At 44.8% G+C, this 22260-nt stretch overlaps 16 non-coding genes and 1 pseudogene across 16 annotated transcripts; 1 reads left to right on the plus strand and 16 right to left on the minus strand.

The window, feature by feature from the left end:
* Window positions 1-997: 997 nt before the first annotated feature.
* On the minus strand, window positions 998-1116 carry LOC118937956. The gene has a single exon (XR_005035363.1). It is a non-coding gene; the product is annotated as a 5S ribosomal RNA (ribosomal RNA).
* Window positions 1117-2293: 1177 nt separating this feature from the next.
* On the minus strand, window positions 2294-2412 carry LOC118937957. The gene has a single exon (XR_005035364.1). It is a non-coding gene; the product is annotated as a 5S ribosomal RNA (ribosomal RNA).
* Window positions 2413-3591: 1179 nt separating this feature from the next.
* Window positions 3592-3710, minus strand: LOC118937958. Its single transcript, XR_005035365.1, has one exon. It is a non-coding gene; the product is annotated as a 5S ribosomal RNA (ribosomal RNA).
* Window positions 3711-4889: 1179 nt separating this feature from the next.
* On the minus strand, window positions 4890-5008 carry LOC118937959. Its single transcript, XR_005035366.1, has one exon. It is a non-coding gene; the product is annotated as a 5S ribosomal RNA (ribosomal RNA).
* Window positions 5009-6187: 1179 nt separating this feature from the next.
* LOC118937960 lies at window positions 6188-6306 on the minus strand. Its single transcript, XR_005035367.1, has one exon. It is a non-coding gene; the product is annotated as a 5S ribosomal RNA (ribosomal RNA).
* A 1177-nt stretch (window positions 6307-7483) lies between these two features.
* On the minus strand, window positions 7484-7602 carry LOC118937962. The gene has a single exon (XR_005035369.1). It is a non-coding gene; the product is annotated as a 5S ribosomal RNA (ribosomal RNA).
* Window positions 7603-8781: 1179 nt separating this feature from the next.
* LOC118937963 lies at window positions 8782-8900 on the minus strand. Its single transcript, XR_005035370.1, has one exon. It is a non-coding gene; the product is annotated as a 5S ribosomal RNA (ribosomal RNA).
* Window positions 8901-10077: 1177 nt separating this feature from the next.
* On the minus strand, window positions 10078-10196 carry LOC118937964. The gene has a single exon (XR_005035371.1). It is a non-coding gene; the product is annotated as a 5S ribosomal RNA (ribosomal RNA).
* Window positions 10197-11373: 1177 nt separating this feature from the next.
* Window positions 11374-11492, minus strand: LOC118937965. Its single transcript, XR_005035372.1, has one exon. It is a non-coding gene; the product is annotated as a 5S ribosomal RNA (ribosomal RNA).
* A 1177-nt stretch (window positions 11493-12669) lies between these two features.
* Window positions 12670-12788, minus strand: LOC118937966. Its single transcript, XR_005035373.1, has one exon. It is a non-coding gene; the product is annotated as a 5S ribosomal RNA (ribosomal RNA).
* Window positions 12789-13965: 1177 nt separating this feature from the next.
* LOC118937967 lies at window positions 13966-14084 on the minus strand. The gene has a single exon (XR_005035374.1). It is a non-coding gene; the product is annotated as a 5S ribosomal RNA (ribosomal RNA).
* Window positions 14085-15263: 1179 nt separating this feature from the next.
* On the minus strand, window positions 15264-15382 carry LOC118937968. The gene has a single exon (XR_005035375.1). It is a non-coding gene; the product is annotated as a 5S ribosomal RNA (ribosomal RNA).
* Window positions 15383-16560: 1178 nt separating this feature from the next.
* LOC118937969 lies at window positions 16561-16679 on the minus strand. Its single transcript, XR_005035376.1, has one exon. It is a non-coding gene; the product is annotated as a 5S ribosomal RNA (ribosomal RNA).
* A 1181-nt stretch (window positions 16680-17860) lies between these two features.
* LOC118937970 lies at window positions 17861-17979 on the minus strand. The gene has a single exon (XR_005035377.1). It is a non-coding gene; the product is annotated as a 5S ribosomal RNA (ribosomal RNA).
* A 1180-nt stretch (window positions 17980-19159) lies between these two features.
* LOC118937971 lies at window positions 19160-19278 on the minus strand. The gene has a single exon (XR_005035378.1). It is a non-coding gene; the product is annotated as a 5S ribosomal RNA (ribosomal RNA).
* Window positions 19279-20456: 1178 nt separating this feature from the next.
* Window positions 20457-20565, minus strand: LOC118937977 (annotated as a pseudogene).
* Window positions 20566-21715: 1150 nt separating this feature from the next.
* trnal-uag lies at window positions 21716-21797 on the plus strand. Its single transcript has one exon. It is a non-coding gene; the product is annotated as a tRNA-Leu (tRNA).
* Window positions 21798-22260: the final 463 nt, after the last annotated feature.

Raw genomic sequence — 22260 nt, forward strand, 5'->3', positions numbered from 1 at the left:
CACTTATGACAACTTCATGGACTAGGGCCCTATATAATACGGAATCACGGAATCCAGACTTTAAACCGAAATTCAACAATATTCAAAAATGTTTTGAACTAAGGAGGAAATCAACTAAATCCTTTCAACTTGTTAGAAAATGCATTCATTTGCCAAGAGAATCATTAGACATCAACAAAATGCATCAGTGATTCGTATTTCCACGCAACTTTCAGAAACAGCACAGGACTGCCCAGTTTCTGTGCGCATGCGTGCGGAGCGCGCGCAGGTCTACACTTTGTGTAGCCGTTAGCGTTGAGGCTAATGATTACCTTCTTCTGGTAGAGAAGGAAAGGCTTCCCACAAAAACCTTCTCAATGAAATGTTAACTGCAAAGTAGCCTATGCCAGCTTGGCAGAATTATATCATCATTATTTGCATCAATCCAGTGGCCATTTGTTTTGCAAACTCCGCAATCACATGAGCGCTACAGCAACACCGCTTAACCAAACAAAGGTCTCTTCCTGGCGCACGCTTGCGTTTAAAGGGTAACTACACCCCAAAATCGATATGTCTTCAATTTTTCCAAGACCTCAAAAGTGGTCTCCTGCTAGGGTTTTAAATGTTGTCGTGGACATAGAACATCCAATCGTGTTATATTTCGATTAAAAAGGTGTGCTTTTGAGAGCGCAAACCTGGAGAAGCAGGATAAACGGTAAACCGGGAAATGTAAACGGAGGAGAGGGGGAATTTTTTTTTGGGGGGGGGGTCAGGCAAAACATTGAAGGGATTTTACAGGGCCCTAATGGACGACAGACATTGACAGTCTAAAAACAAATGCTGAATGTAGTGCCTACATTTCGAGGGGAAACGCACTGTCCATGATTGGATTTGATCAGGGCAGGGCAGCACTAACAAACTGCATGTAGTCCAATAAAAAGACACAACATTATTAGGGCGATAAATAAAAGGCAGTTGCTCCACGCATGACACAAGAGTACCCTCTACTGGAGCAAAAAGCTTACAGCACCTGGTATTCCCAGGCGGTCTCCCATCCAAGTACTAACCAGGCCCGACCCTGCTTAGCTTCCGAGATCGGACGAGATCGGGCGTATTCAGGCTGGTATGGCCGTAAGCGAAGGGAACCCTCTTGGTACACTATATAAAGTCAATGTGCCGCTCATTCATCGGGAGACAGAGAAATGTCCACGTTGTGACACACTGACAAAGCTCAAACCTTGCTTACATTTCCTTTCCAGCCCATATATTTCACTCTTGTGGGGGGGGGGGGGGGGGAGGGCATATCCTATGTTCACACTTATGACAACTTCATGGACTAGGGCCCTATATAATACGGAATCACGGAATCCAGACTTTAAACCGAAATTCAACAATATTCAAAAATGTTTTGAACTAAGGAGGAAATCAACTAAATCCTTTCAACTTGTTAGAAAATGCATTCATTTGCCCAAGAGAATCATTAGACATCAACAAAATGCATCAGTGATTCGTATTTCCACGCAACTTTCAGAAACAGCACAGGACTGCCCAGTTTCTGTGCGCATGCGTGCGGAGCGCGCGCAGGTCTACACTTTGTGTAGCCGTTAGCGTTGAGGCTAATGATTACCTTCTTCTGGTAGAGAAGGAAAGGCTTCCCACAAAAACCTTCTCAATGAAATGTTAACTGCAAAGTAGCCTATGCCAGCTTGGCAGAATTATATCATCATTATTTGCATCAATCCAGTGGCCATTTGTTTTGCAAACTCCGCAATCACATGAGCGCTACAGCAACACCGCTTAACCAAACAAAGGTCTCTTCCTGGCGCACGCTTGCGTTTAAAGGGTAACTACACCCCAAAATCGATATGTCTTCAATTTTTCCAAGACCTCAAAAGTGGTCTCCTGCTAGGGTTTTTAAATGTTGTCGTGGACATAGAACATCCAATCGTGTTATATTTCGATTAAAAAGGTGTGCTTTTGAGAGCGCAAACCTGGAGAAGCAGGGATAAACGGTAAACCGGGAAATGTAAACGGAGGAGAGGGGGAATTTTTTGGGGGGGGGGGGGTCAGGCAAAACATTGAAGGGATTTTACAGGGCCCTAATGGACGACAGACATTGACAGTCTAAAAACAAATGCTGAATGTAGTGCCTACATTTCGAGGGAAACGCACTGTCCATGATTGGATTTGATCAGGGCAGGGCAGCACTAACAAACTGCATGTAGTCCAATAAAAAGACACAACATTATTAGGGCGATAAATAAAAGGCAGTTGCTCCACGCATGACACAAGAGTACCCTCTACTGGAGCAAAAAGCTTACAGCACCTGGTATTCCCAGGCGGTCTCCCATCCAAGTACTAACCAGGCCCGACCCTGCTTAGCTTCCGAGATCGGACGAGATCGGGCGTATTCAGGCTGGTATGGCCGTAAGCGAAGGGAACCCTCTTGGTACACTATATAAAGTCAATGTGCCGCTCATTCATCGGGAGACAGAGAAATGTCCACGTTGTGACACACTGACAAAGCTCAAACCTTGCTTACATTTCCTTTCCAGCCCATATATTTCACTCTTGTGGGGGGGGGGGGGGGGGGAGGGCATATCCTATGTTCACACTTATGACAACTTCATGGACTAGGGCCCTATATAATACGGAATCACGGAATCCAGACTTTAAACCGAAATTCAACAATATTCAAAAATGTTTTGAACTAAGGAGGAAATCAACTAAATCCTTTCAACTTGTTAGAAAATGCATTCATTTGCCCAAGAGAATCATTAGACATCAACAAAATGCATCAGTGATTCGTATTTCCACGCAACTTTCAGAAACAGCACAGGACTGCCCAGTTTCTGTGCGCATGCGTGCGGAGCGCGCGCAGGTCTACACTTTGTGTAGCCGTTAGCGTTGAGGCTAATGATTACCTTCTTCTGGTAGAGAAGGAAAGGCTTCCCACAAAACCTTCTCAATGAAATGTTAACTGCAAAGTAGCCTATGCCAGCTTGGCAGAATTATATCATCATTATTTGCATCAATCCAGTGGCCATTTGTTTTGCAAACTCCGCAATCACATGAGCGCTACAGCAACACCGCTTAACCAAACAAAGGTCTCTTCCTGGCGCACGCTTGCGTTTAAAGGGTAACTACACCCCAAAATCGATATGTCTTCAATTTTTCCAAGACCTCAAAAGTGGTCTCCTGCTAGGGTTTTAAATGTTGTCGTGGACATAGAACATCCAATCGTGTTATATTTCGATTAAAAAGGTGTGCTTTTGAGAGCGCAAACCTGGAGAAGCAGGGATAAACGGTAAACCGGGAAATGTAAACGGAGGAGAGGGGGAATTTTTTGGGGGGGGGGGGGTCAGGCAAAACATTGAAGGGATTTTACAGGGCCCTAATGGACGACAGACATTGACAGTCTAAAAACAAATGCTGAATGTAGTGCCTACATTTCGAGGGAAACGCACTGTCCATGATTGGATTTGATCAGGGCAGGGCAGCACTAACAAACTGCATGTAGTCCAATAAAAAGACACAACATTATTAGGGCGATAAATAAAAGGCAGTTGCTCCACGCATGACACAAGAGCTCCACCCTCTACTGGAGCAAAAAGCTTACAGCACCTGGTATTCCCAGGCGGTCTCCCATCCAAGTACTAACCAGGCCCGACCCTGCTTAGCTTCCGAGATCGGACGAGATCGGGCGTATTCAGGCTGGTATGGCCGTAAGCGAAGGGAACCCTCTTGGTACACTATATAAAGTCAATGTGCCGCTCATTCATCGGGAGACAGAGAAATGTCCACGTTGTGACACACTGACAAAGCTCAAACCTTGCTTACATTTCCTTTCCAGCCCATATATTTCACTCTTGTGGGGGGGGGGGGGGGGGAGGGCATATCCTATGTTCACACTTATGACAACTTCATGGACTAGGGCCCTATATAATACGGAATCACGGAATCCAGACTTTAAACCGAAATTCAACAATATTCAAAAATGTTTTGAACTAAGGAGGAAATCAACTAAATCCTTTCAACTTGTTAGAAAATGCATTCATTTGCCCAAGAGAATCATTAGACATCAACAAAATGCATCAGTGATTCGTATTTCCACGCAACTTTCAGAAACAGCACAGGACTGCCCAGTTTCTGTGCGCATGCGTGCGGAGCGCGCGCAGGTCTACACTTTGTGTAGCCGTTAGCGTTGAGGCTAATGATTACCTTCTTCTGGTAGAGAAGGAAAGGCTTCCCACAAAAACCTTCTCAATGAAATGTTAACTGCAAAGTAGCCTATGCCAGCTTGGCAGAATTATATCATCATTATTTGCATCAATCCAGTGGCCATTTGTTTTGCAAACTCCGCAATCACATGAGCGCTACAGCAACACCGCTTAACCAAACAAAGGTCTCTTCCTGGCGCACGCTTGCGTTTAAAGGGTAACTACACCCCAAAATCGATATGTCTTCAATTTTTCCAAGACCTCAAAAGTGGTCTCCTGCTAGGGTTTTAAATGTTGTCGTGGACATAGAACATCCAATCGTGTTATATTTCGATTAAAAAGGTGTGCTTTTGAGAGCGCAAACCTGGAGAAGCAGGGAATAAACGGTAAACCGGGAAATGTAAACGGAGGAGAGGGGGAATTTTTTGGGGGGGGGGGGGTCAGGCAAAACATTGAAGGGATTTTACAGGGCCCTAATGGACGACAGACATTGACAGTCTAAAAACAAATGCTGAATGTAGTGCCTACATTTCGAGGGAAACGCACTGTCCATGATTGGATTTGATCAGGGCAGGGCAGCACTAACAAACTGCATGTAGTCCAATAAAAGACACAACATTATTAGGGCGATAAATAAAAGGCAGTTGCTCCACGCATGACACAAGAGCTCCACCCTCTACTGGAGCAAAAAGCTTACAGCACCTGGTATTCCCAGGCGGTCTCCCATCCAAGTACTAACCAGGCCCGACCCTGCTTAGCTTCCGAGATCGGACGAGATCGGGCGTATTCAGGCTGGTATGGCCGTAAGCGAAGGGAACCCTCTTGGTACACTATATAAAGTCAATGTGCCGCTCATTCATCGGGAGACAGAGAAATGTCCACGTTGTGACACACTGACAAAGCTCAAACCTTGCTTACATTTCCTTTCCAGCCCATATATTTCACTCTTGTGGGGGGGGGGGGGGGGGGGAGGGCATATCCTATGTTCACACTTATGACAACTTCATGGACTAGGGCCCTATATAATACGGAATCACGGAATCCAGACTTTAAACCGAAATTCAACAATATTCAAAAATGTTTTGAACTAAGGAGGAAATCAACTAAATCCTTTCAACTTGTTAGAAAATGCATTCATTTGCCCAAGAGAATCATTAGACATCAACAAAATGCATCAGTGATTCGTATTTCCACGCAACTTTCAGAAACAGCACAGGACTGCCCAGTTTCTGTGCGCATGCGTGCGGAGCGCGCGCAGGTCTACACTTTGTGTAGCCGTTAGCGTTGAGGCTAATGATTACCTTCTTCTGGTAGAGAAGGAAAGGCTTCCCACAAAAACCTTCTCAATGAAATGTTAACTGCAAAGTAGCCTATGCCAGCTTGGCAGAATTATATCATCATTATTTGCATCAATCCAGTGGCCATTTGTTTTGCAAACTCCGCAATCACATGAGCGCTACAGCAACACCGCTTAACCAAACAAAGGTCTCTTCCTGGCGCACGCTTGCGTTTAAAGGGTAACTACACCCCAAAATCGATATGTCTTCAATTTTTCCAAGACCTCAAAAGTGGTCTCCTGCTAGGGTTTTAAATGTTGTCGTGGACATAGAACATCCAATCGTGTTATATTTCGATTAAAAAGGTGTGCTTTTGAGAGCGCAAACCTGGAGAAGCAGGGAATAAACGGTAAACCGGGAAATGTAAACGGAGGAGAGGGGGAATTTTTTTTTGGGGGGGGGGTCAGGCAAAACATTGAAGGGATTTTACAGGGCCCTAATGGACGACAGACATTGACAGTCTAAAAACAAATGCTGAATGTAGTGCCTACATTTCGAGGGAAACGCACTGTCCATGATTGGATTTGATCAGGGCAGGGCAGCACTAACAAACTGCATGTAGTCCAATAAAAAGACACAACATTATTAGGGCGATAAATAAAAGGCAGTTGCTCCACGCATGACACAAGAGTACCCTCTACTGGAGCAAAAAGCTTACAGCACCTGGTATTCCCAGGCGGTCTCCCATCCAAGTACTAACCAGGCCCGACCCTGCTTAGCTTCCGAGATCGGACGAGATCGGGCGTATTCAGGCTGGTATGGCCGTAAGCGAAGGGAACCCTCTTGGTACACTATATAAAGTCAATGTGCCGCTCATTCATCGGGAGACAGAGAAATGTCCACGTTGTGACACACTGACAAAGCTCAAACCTTGCTTACATTTCCTTTCCAGCCCATATATTTCACTCTTGTGGGGGGGGGGGGGGGGGGAGGGCATATCCTATGTTCACACTTATGACAACTTCATGGACTAGGGCCCTATATAATACGGAATCACGGAATCCAGACTTTAAACCGAAATTCAACAATATTCAAAAATGTTTTGAACTAAGGAGGAAATCAACTAAATCCTTTCAACTTGTTAGAAAATGCATTCATTTGCCCAAGAGAATCATTAGACATCAACAAAATGCATCAGTGATTCGTATTTCCACGCAACTTTCAGAAACAGCACAGGACTGCCCAGTTTCTGTGCGCATGCGTGCGGAGCGCGCGCAGGTCTACACTTTGTGTAGCCGTTAGCGTTGAGGCTAATGATTACCTTCTTCTGGTAGAGAAGGAAAGGCTTCCCACAAAAACCTTCTCAATGAAATGTTAACTGCAAAGTAGCCTATGCCAGCTTGGCAGAATTATATCATCATTATTTGCATCAATCCAGTGGCCATTTGTTTTGCAAACTCCGCAATCACATGAGCGCTACAGCAACACCGCTTAACCAAACAAAGGTCTCTTCCTGGCGCACGCTTGCGTTTAAAGGGTAACTACACCCCAAAATCGATATGTCTTCAATTTTTCCAAGACCTCAAAAGTGGTCTCCTGCTAGGGTTTTAAATGTTGTCGTGGACATAGAACATCCAATCGTGTTATATTTCGATTAAAAAGGTGTGCTTTTGAGAGCGCAAACCTGGAGAAGCAGGGATAAACGGTAAACCGGGAAATGTAAACGGAGGAGAGGGGGAATTTTTTTTTGGGGGGGGGGTCAGGCAAAACATTGAAGGGATTTTACAGGGCCCTAATGGACGACAGACATTGACAGTCTAAAAACAAATGCTGAATGTAGTGCCTACATTTCGAGGGAAACGCACTGTCCATGATTGGATTTGATCAGGGCAGGGCAGCACTAACAAACTGCATGTAGTCCAATAAAAAGACACAACATTATTAGGGCGATAAATAAAAGGCAGTTGCTCCACGCATGACACAAGAGTACCCTCTACTGGAGCAAAAAGCTTACAGCACCTGGTATTCCCAGGCGGTCTCCCATCCAAGTACTAACCAGGCCCGACCCTGCTTAGCTTCCGAGATCGGACGAGATCGGGCGTATTCAGGCTGGTATGGCCGTAAGCGAAGGGAACCCTCTTGGTACACTATATAAAGTCAATGTGCCGCTCATTCATCGGGAGACAGAGAAATGTCCACGTTGTGACACACTGACAAAGCTCAAACCTTGCTTACATTTCCTTTCCAGCCCATATATTTCACTCTTGTGGGGGGGGGGGGGGGGGGGAGGGCATATCCTATGTTCACACTTATGACAACTTCATGGACTAGGGCCCTATATAATACGGAATCACGGAATCCAGACTTTAAACCGAAATTCAACAATATTCAAAAATGTTTTGAACTAAGGAGGAAATCAACTAAATCCTTTCAACTTGTTAGAAAATGCATTCATTTGCCCAAGAGAATCATTAGACATCAACAAAATGCATCAGTGATTCGTATTTCCACGCAACTTTCAGAAACAGCACAGGACTGCCCAGTTTCTGTGCGCATGCGTGCGGAGCGCGCGCAGGTCTACACTTTGTGTAGCCGTTAGCGTTGAGGCTAATGATTACCTTCTTCTGGTAGAGAAGGAAAGGCTTCCCACAAAAACCTTCTCAATGAAATGTTAACTGCAAAGTAGCCTATGCCAGCTTGGCAGAATTATATCATCATTATTTGCATCAATCCAGTGGCCATTTGTTTTGCAAACTCCGCAATCACATGAGCGCTACAGCAACACCGCTTAACCAAACAAAGGTCTCTTCCTGGCGCACGCTTGCGTTTAAAGGGTAACTACACCCCAAAATCGATATGTCTTCAATTTTTCCAAGACCTCAAAAGTGGTCTCCTGCTAGGGTTTTAAATGTTGTCGTGGACATAGAACATCCAATCGTGTTATATTTCGATTAAAAAGGTGTGCTTTTGAGAGCGCAAACCTGGAGAAGCAGGGATAAACGGTAAACCGGGAAATGTAAACGGAGGAGAGGGGGAATTTTTTTTGGGGGGGGGGGGTCAGGCAAAACATTGAAGGGATTTTACAGGGCCCTAATGGACGACAGACATTGACAGTCTAAAAACAAATGCTGAATGTAGTGCCTACATTTCGAGGGAAACGCACTGTCCATGATTGGATTTGATCAGGGCAGGGCAGCACTAACAAACTGCATGTAGTCCAATAAAAAGACACAACATTATTAGGGCGATAAATAAAAGGCAGTTGCTCCACGCATGACACAAGAGTACCCTCTACTGGAGCAAAAAGCTTACAGCACCTGGTATTCCCAGGCGGTCTCCCATCCAAGTACTAACCAGGCCCGACCCTGCTTAGCTTCCGAGATCGGACGAGATCGGGCGTATTCAGGCTGGTATGGCCGTAAGCGAAGGGAACCCTCTTGGTACACTATATAAAGTCAATGTGCCGCTCATTCATCGGGAGACAGAGAAATGTCCACGTTGTGACACACTGACAAAGCTCAAACCTTGCTTACATTTCCTTTCCAGCCCATATATTTCACTCTTGTGGGGGGGGGGGGGGGGGGAGGGCATATCCTATGTTCACACTTATGACAACTTCATGGACTAGGGCCCTATATAATACGGAATCACGGAATCCAGACTTTAAACCGAAATTCAACAATATTCAAAAATGTTTTGAACTAAGGAGGAAATCAACTAAATCCTTTCAACTTGTTAGAAAATGCATTCATTTGCCCAAGAGAATCATTAGACATCAACAAAATGCATCAGTGATTCGTATTTCCACGCAACTTTCAGAAACAGCACAGGACTGCCCAGTTTCTGTGCGCATGCGTGCGGAGCGCGCGCAGGTCTACACTTTGTGTAGCCGTTAGCGTTGAGGCTAATGATTACCTTCTTCTGGTAGAGAAGGAAAGGCTTCCCACAAAAACCTTCTCAATGAAATGTTAACTGCAAAGTAGCCTATGCCAGCTTGGCAGAATTATATCATCATTATTTGCATCAATCCAGTGGCCATTTGTTTTGCAAACTCCGCAATCACATGAGCGCTACAGCAACACCGCTTAACCAAACAAAGGTCTCTTCCTGGCGCACGCTTGCGTTTAAAGGGTAACTACACCCCAAAATCGATATGTCTTCAATTTTTCCAAGACCTCAAAAGTGGTCTCCTGCTAGGGTTTTAAATGTTGTCGTGGACATAGAACATCCAATCGTGTTATATTTCGATTAAAAAGGTGTGCTTTTGAGAGCGCAAACCTGGAGAAGCAGGGATAAACGGTAAACCGGGAAATGTAAACGGAGGAGAGGGGGAATTTTTTTTTGGGGGGGGGGGTCAGGCAAAACATTGAAGGGATTTTACAGGGCCCTAATGGACGACAGACATTGACAGTCTAAAAACAAATGCTGAATGTAGTGCCTACATTTCGAGGGAAACGCACTGTCCATGATTGGATTTGATCAGGGCAGGGCAGCACTAACAAACTGCATGTAGTCCAATAAAAAGACACAACATTATTAGGGCGATAAATAAAAGGCAGTTGCTCCACGCATGACACAAGAGTACCCTCTACTGGAGCAAAAGCTTACAGCACCTGGTATTCCCAGGCGGTCTCCCATCCAAGTACTAACCAGGCCCGACCCTGCTTAGCTTCCGAGATCGGACGAGATCGGGCGTATTCAGGCTGGTATGGCCGTAAGCGAAGGGAACCCTCTTGGTACACTATATAAAGTCAATGTGCCGCTCATTCATCGGGAGACAGAGAAATGTCCACGTTGTGACACACTGACAAAGCTCAAACCTTGCTTACATTTCCTTTCCAGCCCATATATTTCACTCTTGTGGGGGGGGGGGGGGGGGGAGGGCATATCCTATGTTCACACTTATGACAACTTCATGGACTAGGGCCCTATATAATACGGAATCACGGAATCCAGACTTTAAACCGAAATTCAACAATATTCAAAAATGTTTTGAACTAAGGAGGAAATCAACTAAATCCTTTCAACTTGTTAGAAAATGCATTCATTTGCCCAAGAGAATCATTAGACATCAACAAAATGCATCAGTGATTCGTATTTCCACGCAACTTTCAGAAACAGCACAGGACTGCCCAGTTTCTGTGCGCATGCGTGCGGAGCGCGCGCAGGTCTACACTTTGTGTAGCCGTTAGCGTTGAGGCTAATGATTACCTTCTTCTGGTAGAGAAGGAAAGGCTTCCCACAAAAACCTTCTCAATGAAATGTTAACTGCAAAGTAGCCTATGCCAGCTTGGCAGAATTATATCATCATTATTTGCATCAATCCAGTGGCCATTTGTTTTGCAAACTCCGCAATCACATGAGCGCTACAGCAACACCGCTTAACCAAACAAAGGTCTCTTCCTGGCGCACGCTTGCGTTTAAAGGGTAACTACACCCCAAAATCGATATGTCTTCAATTTTTCCAAGACCTCAAAAGTGGTCTCCTGCTAGGGTTTTAAATGTTGTCGTGGACATAGAACATCCAATCGTGTTATATTTCGATTAAAAAGGTGTGCTTTTGAGAGCGCAAACCTGGAGAAGCAGGGATAAACGGTAAACCGGGAAATGTAAACGGAGGAGAGGGGGAATTTTTTTTGGGGGGGGGGGTCAGGCAAAACATTGAAGGGATTTTACAGGGCCCTAATGGACGACAGACATTGACAGTCTAAAAACAAATGCTGAATGTAGTGCCTACATTTCGAGGGAAACGCACTGTCCATGATTGGATTTGATCAGGGCAGGGCAGCACTAACAAACTGCATGTAGTCCAATAAAAAGACACAACATTATTAGGGCGATAAATAAAAGGCAGTTGCTCCACGCATGACACAAGAGTACCCTCTACTGGAGCAAAAAGCTTACAGCACCTGGTATTCCCAGGCGGTCTCCCATCCAAGTACTAACCAGGCCCGACCCTGCTTAGCTTCCGAGATCGGACGAGATCGGGCGTATTCAGGCTGGTATGGCCGTAAGCGAAGGGAACCCTCTTGGTACACTATATAAAGTCAATGTGCCGCTCATTCATCGGGAGACAGAGAAATGTCCACGTTGTGACACACTGACAAAGCTCAAACCTTGCTTACATTTCCTTTCCAGCCCATATATTTCACTCTTGTGGGGGGGGGGGGGGGGGGAGGGCATATCCTATGTTCACACTTATGACAACTTCATGGACTAGGGCCCTATATAATACGGAATCACGGAATCCAGACTTTAAACCGAAATTCAACAATATTCAAAAATGTTTTGAACTAAGGAGGAAATCAACTAAATCCTTTCAACTTGTTAGAAAATGCATTCATTTGCCCAAGAGAATCATTAGACATCAACAAAATGCATCAGTGATTCGTATTTCCACGCAACTTTCAGAAACAGCACAGGACTGCCCAGTTTCTGTGCGCATGCGTGCGGAGCGCGCGCAGGTCTACACTTTGTGTAGCCGTTAGCGTTGAGGCTAATGATTACCTTCTTCTGGTAGAGAAGGAAAGGCTTCCCACAAAAACCTTCTCAATGAAATGTTAACTGCAAAGTAGCCTATGCCAGCTTGGCAGAATTATATCATCATTATTTGCATCAATCCAGTGGCCATTTGTTTTGCAAACTCCGCAATCACATGAGCGCTACAGCAACACCGCTTAACCAAACAAAGGTCTCTTCCTGGCGCACGCTTGCGTTTAAAGGGTAACTACACCCCAAAATCGATATGTCTTCAATTTTTCCAAGACCTCAAAAGTGGTCTCCTGCTAGGGTTTTAAATGTTGTCGTGGACATAGAACATCCAATCGTGTTATATTTCGATTAAAAAGGTGTGCTTTTGAGAGCGCAAACCTGGAGAAGCAGGGATAAACGGTAAACCGGGAAATGTAAACGGAGGAGAGGGGGAATTTTTTTTGGGGGGGGGGGTCAGGCAAAACATTGAAGGGATTTTACAGGGCCCTAATGGACGACAGACATTGACAGTCTAAAAACAAATGCTGAATGTAGTGCCTACATTTCGAGGGAAACGCACTGTCCATGATTGGATTTGATCAGGGCAGGGCAGCACTAACAAACTGCATGTAGTCCAATAAAAAGACACAACATTATTAGGGCGATAAATAAAAGGCAGTTGCTCCACGCATGACACAAGAGTACCCTCTACTGGAGCAAAAAGCTTACAGCACCTGGTATTCCCAGGCGGTCTCCCATCCAAGTACTAACCAGGCCCGACCCTGCTTAGCTTCCGAGATCGGACGAGATCGGGCGTATTCAGGCTGGTATGGCCGTAAGCGAAGGGAACCCTCTTGGTACACTATATAAAGTCAATGTGCCGCTCATTCATCGGGAGACAGAGAAATGTCCACGTTGTGACACACTGACAAAGCTCAAACCTTGCTTACATTTCCTTTCCAGCCCATATATTTCACTCTTGTGGGGGGGGGGGGGGGGGGAGGGCATATCCTATGTTCACACTTATGACAACTTCATGGACTAGGGCCCTATATAATACGGAATCACGGAATCCAGACTTTAAACCGAAATTCAACAATATTCAAAAATGTTTTGAACTAAGGAGGAAATCAACTAAATCCTTTCAACTTGTTAGAAAATGCATTCATTTGCCCAAGAGAATCATTAGACATCAACAAAATGCATCAGTGATTCGTATTTCCACGCAACTTTCAGAAACAGCACAGGACTGCCCAGTTTCTGTGCGCATGCGTGCGGAGCGCGCGCAGGTCTACACTTTGTGTAGCCGTTAGCGTTGAGGCTAATGATTACCTTCTTCTGGTAGAGAAGGAAAGGCTTCCCACAAAAACCTTCTCAATGAAATGTTAACTGCAAAGTAGCCTATGCCAGCTTGGCAGAATTATATCATCATTATTTGCATCAATCCAGTGGCCATTTGTTTTGCAAACTCCGCAATCACATGAGCGCTACAGCAACACCGCTTAACCAAACAAAGGTCTCTTCCTGGCGCACGCTTGCGTTTAAAGGGTAACTACACCCCAAAATCGATATGTCTTCAATTTTTCCAAGACCTCAAAAGTGGTCTCCTGCTAGGGTTTTAAATGTTGTCGTGGACATAGAACATCCAATCGTGTTATATTTCGATTAAAAAGGTGTGCTTTTGAGAGCGCAAACCTGGAGAAGCAGGGATAAACGGTAAACCGGGAAATGTAAACGGAGGAGAGGGGGAATTTTTTTTGGGGGGGGGGGTCAGGCAAAACATTGAAGGGATTTTACAGGGCCCTAATGGACGACAGACATTGACAGTCTAAAAACAAATGCTGAATGTAGTGCCTACATTTCGAGGGAAACGCACTGTCCATGATTGGATTTGATCAGGGCAGGGCAGCACTAACAAACTGCATGTAGTCCAATAAAAAGACACAACATTATTAGGGCGATAAATAAAAGGCAGTTGCTCCACGCATGACACAAGAGTACCCTCTACTGGAGCAAAAAGCTTACAGCACCTGGTATTCCCAGGCGGTCTCCCATCCAAGTACTAACCAGGCCCGACCCTGCTTAGCTTCCGAGATCGGACGAGATCGGGCGTATTCAGGCTGGTATGGCCGTAAGCGAAGGGAACCCTCTTGGTACACTATATAAAGTCAATGTGCCGCTCATTCATCGGGAGACAGAGAAATGTCCACGTTGTGACACACTGACAAAGCTCAAACCTTGCTTACATTTCCTTTCCAGCCCATATATTTCACTCTTGTGGGGGGGGGGGGGGGGGGGGGCATATCCTATGTTCACACTTATGACAACTTCATGGACTAGGGCCCTATATAATACGGAATCACGGAATCCAGACTTTAAACCGAAATTCAACAATATTCAAAAATGTTTTGAACTAAGGAGGAAATCAACTAAATCCTTTCAACTTGTTAGAAAATGCATTCATTTGCCCAAGAGAATCATTAGACATCAACAAAATGCATCAGTGATTCGTATTTCCACGCAACTTTCAGAAACAGCACAGGACTGCCCAGTTTCTGTGCGCATGCGTGCGGAGCGCGCGCAGGTCTACACTTTGTGTAGCCGTTAGCGTTGAGGCTAATGATTACCTTCTTCTGGTAGAGAAGGAAAGGCTTCCCACAAAAACCTTCTCAATGAAATGTTAACTGCAAAGTAGCCTATGCCAGCTTGGCAGAATTATATCATCATTATTTGCATCAATCCAGTGGCCATTTGTTTTGCAAACTCCGCAATCACATGAGCGCTACAGCAACACCGCTTAACCAAACAAAGGTCTCTTCCTGGCGCACGCTTGCGTTTAAAGGGTAACTACACCCCAAAATCGATATGTCTTCAATTTTTCCAAGACCTCAAAAGTGGTCTCCTGCTAGGGTTTTAAATGTTGTCGTGGACATAGAACATCCAATCGTGTTATATTTCGATTAAAAAGGTGTGCTTTTGAGAGCGCAAACCTGGAGAAGCAGGGATAAACGGTAAACCGGGAAATGTAAACGGAGGAGAGGGGGAATTTTTTGGGGGGGGGGGGGTCAGGCAAAACATTGAAGGGATTTTACAGGGCCCTAATGGACGACAGACATTGACAGTCTAAAAACAAATGCTGAATGTAGTGCCTACATTTCGAGGGAAACGCACTGTCCATGATTGGATTTGATCAGGGCAGGGCAGCACTAACAAACTGCATGTAGTCCAATAAAAAGACACAACATTATTAGGGCGATAAATAAAAGGCAGTTGCTCCACGCATGACACAAGAGCTCCACCCTCTACTGGAGCAAAAAGCTTACAGCACCTGGTATTCCCAGGCGGTCTCCCATCCAAGTACTAACCAGGCCCGACCCTGCTTAGCTTCCGAGATCGGACGAGATCGGGCGTATTCAGGCTGGTATGGCCGTAAGCGAAGGGAACCCTCTTGGTACACTATATAAAGTCAATGTGCCGCTCATTCATCGGGAGACAGAGAAATGTCCACGTTGTGACACACTGACAAAGCTCAAACCTTGCTTACATTTCCTTTCCAGCCCATATATTTCACTCTTGTGGGGGGGGGGGGGGGGGGAGGGCATATCCTATGTTCACACTTATGACAACTTCATGGACTAGGGCCCTATATAATACGGAATCACGGAATCCAGACTTTAAACCGAAATTCAACAATATTCAAAAATGTTTTGAACTAAGGAGGAAATCAACTAAATCCTTTCAACTTGTTAGAAAATGCATTCATTTGCCCAAGAGAATCATTAGACATCAACAAAATGCATCAGTGATTCGTATTTCCACGCAACTTTCAGAAACAGCACAGGACTGCCCAGTTTCTGTGCGCATGCGTGCGGAGCGCGCGCAGGTCTACACTTTGTGTAGCCGTTAGCGTTGAGGCTAATGATTACCTTCTTCTGGTAGAGAAGGAAAGGCTTCCCACAAAAACCTTCTCAATGAAATGTTAACTGCAAAGTAGCCTATGCCAGCTTGGCAGAATTATATCATCATTATTTGCATCAATCCAGTGGCCATTTGTTTTGCAAACTCCGCAATCACATGAGCGCTACAGCAACACCGCTTAACCAAACAAAGGTCTCTTCCTGGCGCACGCTTGCGTTTAAAGGGTAACTACACCCCAAAATCGATATGTCTTCAATTTTTCCAAGACCTCAAAAGTGGTCTCCTGCTAGGGTTTTAAATGTTGTCGTGGACATAGAACATCCAATCGTGTTATATTTCGATTAAAAAGGTGTGCTTTTGAGAGCGCAAACCTGGAGAAGCAGGGATAAACGGTAAACCGGGAAATGTAAACGGAGGAGAGGGGGAATTTTTTTTTGGGGGGGGGGGTCAGGCAAAACATTGAAGGGATTTTACAGGGCCCTAATGGACGACAGACATTGACAGTCTAAAAACAAATGCTGAATGTAGTGCCTACATTTCGAGGGAAACGCACTGTCCATGATTGGATTTGATCAGGGCAGGGCAGCACTAACAAACTGCATGTAGTCCAATAAAAAGACACAACATTATTAGGGCGATAAATAAAAGGCAGTTGCTCCACGCATGACACAAGAGTACCCTCTACTGGAGCAAAAAGCTTACAGCACCTGGTATTCCCAGGCGGTCTCCCATCCAAGTACTAACCAGGCCCGACCCTGCTTAGCTTCCGAGATCGGACGAGATCGGGCGTATTCAGGCTGGTATGGCCGTAAGCGAAGGGAACCCTCTTGGTACACTATATAAAGTCAATGTGCCGCTCATTCATCGGGAGACAGAGAAATGTCCACGTTGTGACACACTGACAAAGCTCAAACCTTGCTTACATTTCCTTTCCAGCCCATATATTTCACTCTTGTGGGGGGGGGGGGGGGGGGGGGGAGGGCATATCCTATGTTCACACTTATGACAACTTCATGGACTAGGGCCCTATATAATACGGAATCACGGAATCCAGACTTTAAACCGAAATTCAACAATATTCAAAAATGTTTTGAACTAAGGAGGAAATCAACTAAATCCTTTCAACTTGTTAGAAAATGCATTCATTTGCCCAAGAGAATCATTAGACATCAACAAAATGCATCAGTGATTCGTATTTCCACGCAACTTTCAGAAACAGCACAGGACTGCCCAGTTTCTGTGCGCATGCGTGCGGAGCGCGCGCAGGTCTACACTTTGTGTAGCCGTTAGCGTTGAGGCTAATGATTACCTTCTTCTGGTAGAGAAGGAAAGGCTTCCCACAAAAACCTTCTCAATGAAATGTTAACTGCAAAGTAGCCTATGCCAGCTTGGCAGAATTATATCATCATTATTTGCATCAATCCAGTGGCCATTTGTTTTGCAAACTCCGCAATCACATGAGCGCTACAGCAACACCGCTTAACCAAACAAAGGTCTCTTCCTGGCGCACGCTTGCGTTTAAAGGGTAACTACACCCCAAAATCGATATGTCTTCAATTTTTCCAAGACCTCAAAAGTGGTCTCCTGCTAGGGTTTTAAATGTTGTCGTGGACATAGAACATCCAATCGTGTTATATTTCGATTAAAAAGGTGTGCTTTTGAGAGCGCAAACCTGGAGAAGCAGGGATAAACGGTAAACCGGGAAATGTAAACGGAGGAGAGGGGGAATTTTTTTTGGGGGGGGGGGTCAGGCAAAACATTGAAGGGATTTTACAGGGCCCTAATGGACGACAGACATTGACAGTCTAAAAACAAATGCTGAATGTAGTGCCTACATTTCGAGGGAAACGCACTGTCCATGATTGGATTTGATCAGGGCAGGGCAGCACTAACAAACTGCATGTAGTCCAATAAAAAGACACAACATTATTAGGGCGATAAATAAAAGGCAGTTGCTCCACGCATGACACAAGAGTACCCTCTACTGGAGCAAAAAGCTTACAGCACCTGGTATTCCCAGGCGGTCTCCCATCCAAGTACTAACCAGGCCCGACCCTGCTTAGCTTCCGAGATCGGACGAGATCGGGCGTATTCAGGCTGGTATGGCCGTAAGCGAAGGGAACCCTCTTGGTACACTATATAAAGTCAATGTGCCGCTCATTCATCGGGAGACAGAGAAATGTCCACGTTGTGACACACTGACAAAGCTCAAACCTTGCTTACATTTCCTTTCCAGCCCATATATTTCACTCTTGTGGGGGGGGGGGGGGGGGGGGAGGGCATATCCTATGTTCACACTTATGACAACTTCATGGACTAGGGCCCTATATAATACGGAATCACGGAATCCAGACTTTAAACCGAAATTCAACAATATTCAAAAATGTTTTGAACTAAGGAGGAAATCAACTAAATCCTTTCAACTTGTTAGAAAATGCATTCATTTGCCCAAGAGAATCATTAGACATCAACAAAATGCATCAGTGATTCGTATTTCCACGCAACTTTCAGAAACAGCACAGGACTGCCCAGTTTCTGTGCGCATGCGTGCGGAGCGCGCGCAGGTCTACACTTTGTGTAGCCGTTAGCGTTGAGGCTAATGATTACCTTCTTCTGGTAGAGAAGGAAAGGCTTCCCACAAAAACCTTCTCAATGAAATGTTAACTGCAAAGTAGCCTATGCCAGCTTGGCAGAATTATATCATCATTATTTGCATCAATCCAGTGGCCATTTGTTTTGCAAACTCCGCAATCACATGAGCGCTACAGCAACACCGCTTAACCAAACAAAGGTCTCTTCCTGGCGCACGCTTGCGTTTTAAAGGGTAACTACACCCCAAAATCGATATGTCTTCAATTTTTCCAAGACCTCAAAAGTGGTCTCCTGCTAGGGTTTTAAATGTTGTCGTGGACATAGAACATCCAATCGTGTTATATTTCGATTAAAAAGGTGTGCTTTTGAGAGCGCAAACCTGGAGAAGCAGGGATAAACGGTAAACCGGGAAATGTAAACGGAGGAGAGGGGGAATTTTTTTTGGGGGGGGGGGTCAGGCAAAACATTGAAGGGATTTTACAGGGCCCTAATGGACGACAGACATTGACAGTCTAAAAACAAATGCTGAATGTAGTGCCTACATTTCGAGGGAAACGCACTGTCCATGATTGGATTTGATCAGGGCAGGGCAGCACTAACAAACTGCATGTAGTCCAATAAAAAGACACAACATTATTAGGGCGATAAATAAAAGGCAGTTGCTCCACGCATGACACAAGAGTACCCTCTACTGGAGCAAAAAGCTTACAGCACCTGGTATTCCCAGGCGGTCTCCCATCCAAGTACTAACCAGGCCCGACCCTGCTTAGCTTCCGAGATCGGACGAGATCGGGCGTATTCAGGCTGGTATGGCCGTAAGCGAAGGGAACCCTCTTGGTACACTATATAAAGTCAATGTGCCGCTCATTCATCGGGAGACAGAGAAATGTCCACGTTGTGACACACTGACAAAGCTCAAACCTTGCTTACATTTCCTTTCCAGCCCATATATTTCACTCTTGTGGGGGGGGGGGGGGGGGGGAGGGCATATCCTATGTTCACACTTATGACAACTTCATGGACTAGGGCCCTATATAATACGGAATCACGGAATCCAGACTTTAAACCGAAATTCAACAATATTCAAAAATGTTTTGAACTAAGGAGGAAATCAACTAAATCCTTTCAACTTGTTAGAAAATGCATTCATTTGCCCAAGAGAATCATTAGACATCAACAAAATGCATCAGTGATTCGTATTTCCACGCAACTTTCAGAAACAGCACAGGACTGCCCAGTTTCTGTGCGCATGCGTGCGGAGCGCGCGCAGGTCTACACTTTGTGTAGCCGTTAGCGTTGAGGCTAATGATTACCTTCTTCTGGTAGAGAAGGAAAGGCTTCCCACAAAAACCTTCTCAATGAAATGTTAACTGCAAAGTAGCCTATGCCAGCTTGGCAGAATTATATCATCATTATTTGCATCAATCCAGTGGCCATTTGTTTTGCAAACTCCGCAATCACATGAGCGCTACAGCAACACCGCTTAACCAAACAAAGGTCTCTTCCTGGCGCACGCTTGCGTTTAAAGGGTAACTACACCCCAAAATCGATATGTCTTCAATTTTTCCAAGACCTCAAAAGTGGTCTCCTGCTAGGGTTTTAAATGTTGTCGTGGACATAGAACATCCAATCGTGTTATATTTCGATTAAAAAGGTGTGCTTTTGAGAGCGCAAACCTGGAGAAGCAGGGATAAACGGTAAACCGGGAAATGTAAACGGAGGAGAGGGGGAATTTTTTTTGGGGGGGGGGGTCAGGCAAAACATTGAAGGGATTTTACAGGGCCCTAATGGACGACAGACATTGACAGTCTAAAAACAAATGCTGAATGTAGTGCCTACATTTCGAGGGAAACGCACTGTCCATGATTGGATTTGATCAGGGCAGGGCAGCACTAACAAACTGCATGTAGTCCAATAAAAAGACACAACATTATTAGGGCGATAAATAAAAGGCAGTTGCTCCACGCATGACACAAGAGTACCCTCTACTGGAGCAAAAAGCTTACAGCACCTGGTATTCCCAGGCGGTCTCCCATCCAAGTACTAACCAGGCCCGACGCTGCTTAGCTTCCGAGATCGGGCGTATTCAGGCTGGTATGGCCGTAAGCGAAGGGAACCCTCTTGGTACACTATATAAAGTCAATGTGCCGCTCATTCATCGGGAGACAGAGAAATGTCCACGTTGTGACACACTGACAAAGCTCAAACCTTGCTTACATTTCCTTTCCAGCCCATATATTTCACTCTTGTGGGGGGGGGGGGGGGGGGGGAGGGCATATCCTATGTTCACACTTATGACAACTTCATGGACTAGGGCCCTATATAATACGGAATCACGGAATCCAGACTTTAAACCGAAATTCAACAATATTCAAAAATGTTTTGAACTAAGGAGGAAATCAACTAAATCCTTTCAACTTGTTAGAAAATGCATTCATTTGCCCAAGAGAATCATTAGACATCAACAAAATGCATCAGTGATTCGTATTTCCACGCAACTTTCAGAAACAGCACAGGACTGCCCAGTTTCTGTGCGCATGCGTGCGGAGCGCGCGCAGGTCTACACTTTGTGTAGCCGTTAGCGTTGAGGCTAATGATTACCTTCTTCTGGTAGAGAAGGAAAGGCTTCCCACAAAAACCTTCTCAATGAAATGTTAACTGCAAAGTAGCCTATGCCAGCTTGGCAGAATTATATCATCATTATTTGCATCAATCCAGTGGCCATTTGTTTTGCAAACTCCGCAATCACATGAGCGCTACAGCAACACCGCTTAACCAAACAAAGGTCTCTTCCTGGCGCACGCTTGCGTTTAAAGGGTAACTACACCCCAAAATCGATATGTCTTCAATTTTTCCAAGACCTCAAAAGTGGTCTCCTGCTAGGGTTTTAAATGTTGTCGTGGACATAGAACATCCAATCGTGTTATATTTCGATTAAAAAGGTGTGCTTTTGAGAGCGCAAACCTGGAGAAGCAGGGATAAACGGTAAACCGGGAAATGTAAACGGAGGAGAGGGGGAATTTTTTTTGGGGGGGGGTCAGGCAAAACATTGAAGGGATTTTACAGGGCCATAATGGACTAAATTAATAAATAAAATAACAGTTGTTCCATCACGAAATGGATCAAGAATACACTATTGGAGCAAGAAGCGTTCAGCAACTGATATTTTTCTGCTGTTTTCAGCGATCTATTTTTTTATTTGGAAAAAGTATAAAATTCTAATGTTATATACCATAAAATTGTATTCGTGTTCGTTGTGGTAGCGTGGCCGAGTGGTCTAAGGCGCTGGATTTAGGCTCCAGTCATTTCGATGGCGTGGGTTCGAATCCCACCGCTGCCAGAAACTGTCTTCTTTTTCATTTTGAAAAATCTATGCAAAACGGACATTACAGACTACTTAACCTTGACGTCATTTCAACTGCAACCTTTTATGGTGTTGCTGTATGATTTGTGGATTATGCAATTGCTCCCTCATGTTGTGCATGTATCATAGTACATACAGTCTAGCATTTGAAAAAGGTTAACGAGTCTTTTTCTGGAGGCAGAACTGAGTGATGTCACCTGATATAGGCAGTGGTGTAAAGTACTAAAGTAAAAATACTTTAAATTCTCCTTAAGTCGTTTTTTGGGGTATCTGTACTTTACTTTACTATTTATATTTTTGCGAACTTTTACTTTTACTTCACTACATTCCTAAAGAAAATAATGTACTTTTTACTCCATACATTTTCCCTGACACCCAAAAGTACTCGTTACATTTTGACATAAATGGACCAAATCACACACATCAAGAGAACTTCCCT

Source organism: Oncorhynchus mykiss, chromosome 12, assembly GCF_013265735.2.
Source record: "Oncorhynchus mykiss isolate Arlee chromosome 12, USDA_OmykA_1.1, whole genome shotgun sequence".
Taxonomy (NCBI): Eukaryota; Metazoa; Chordata; class Actinopteri; order Salmoniformes; family Salmonidae; genus Oncorhynchus; species Oncorhynchus mykiss.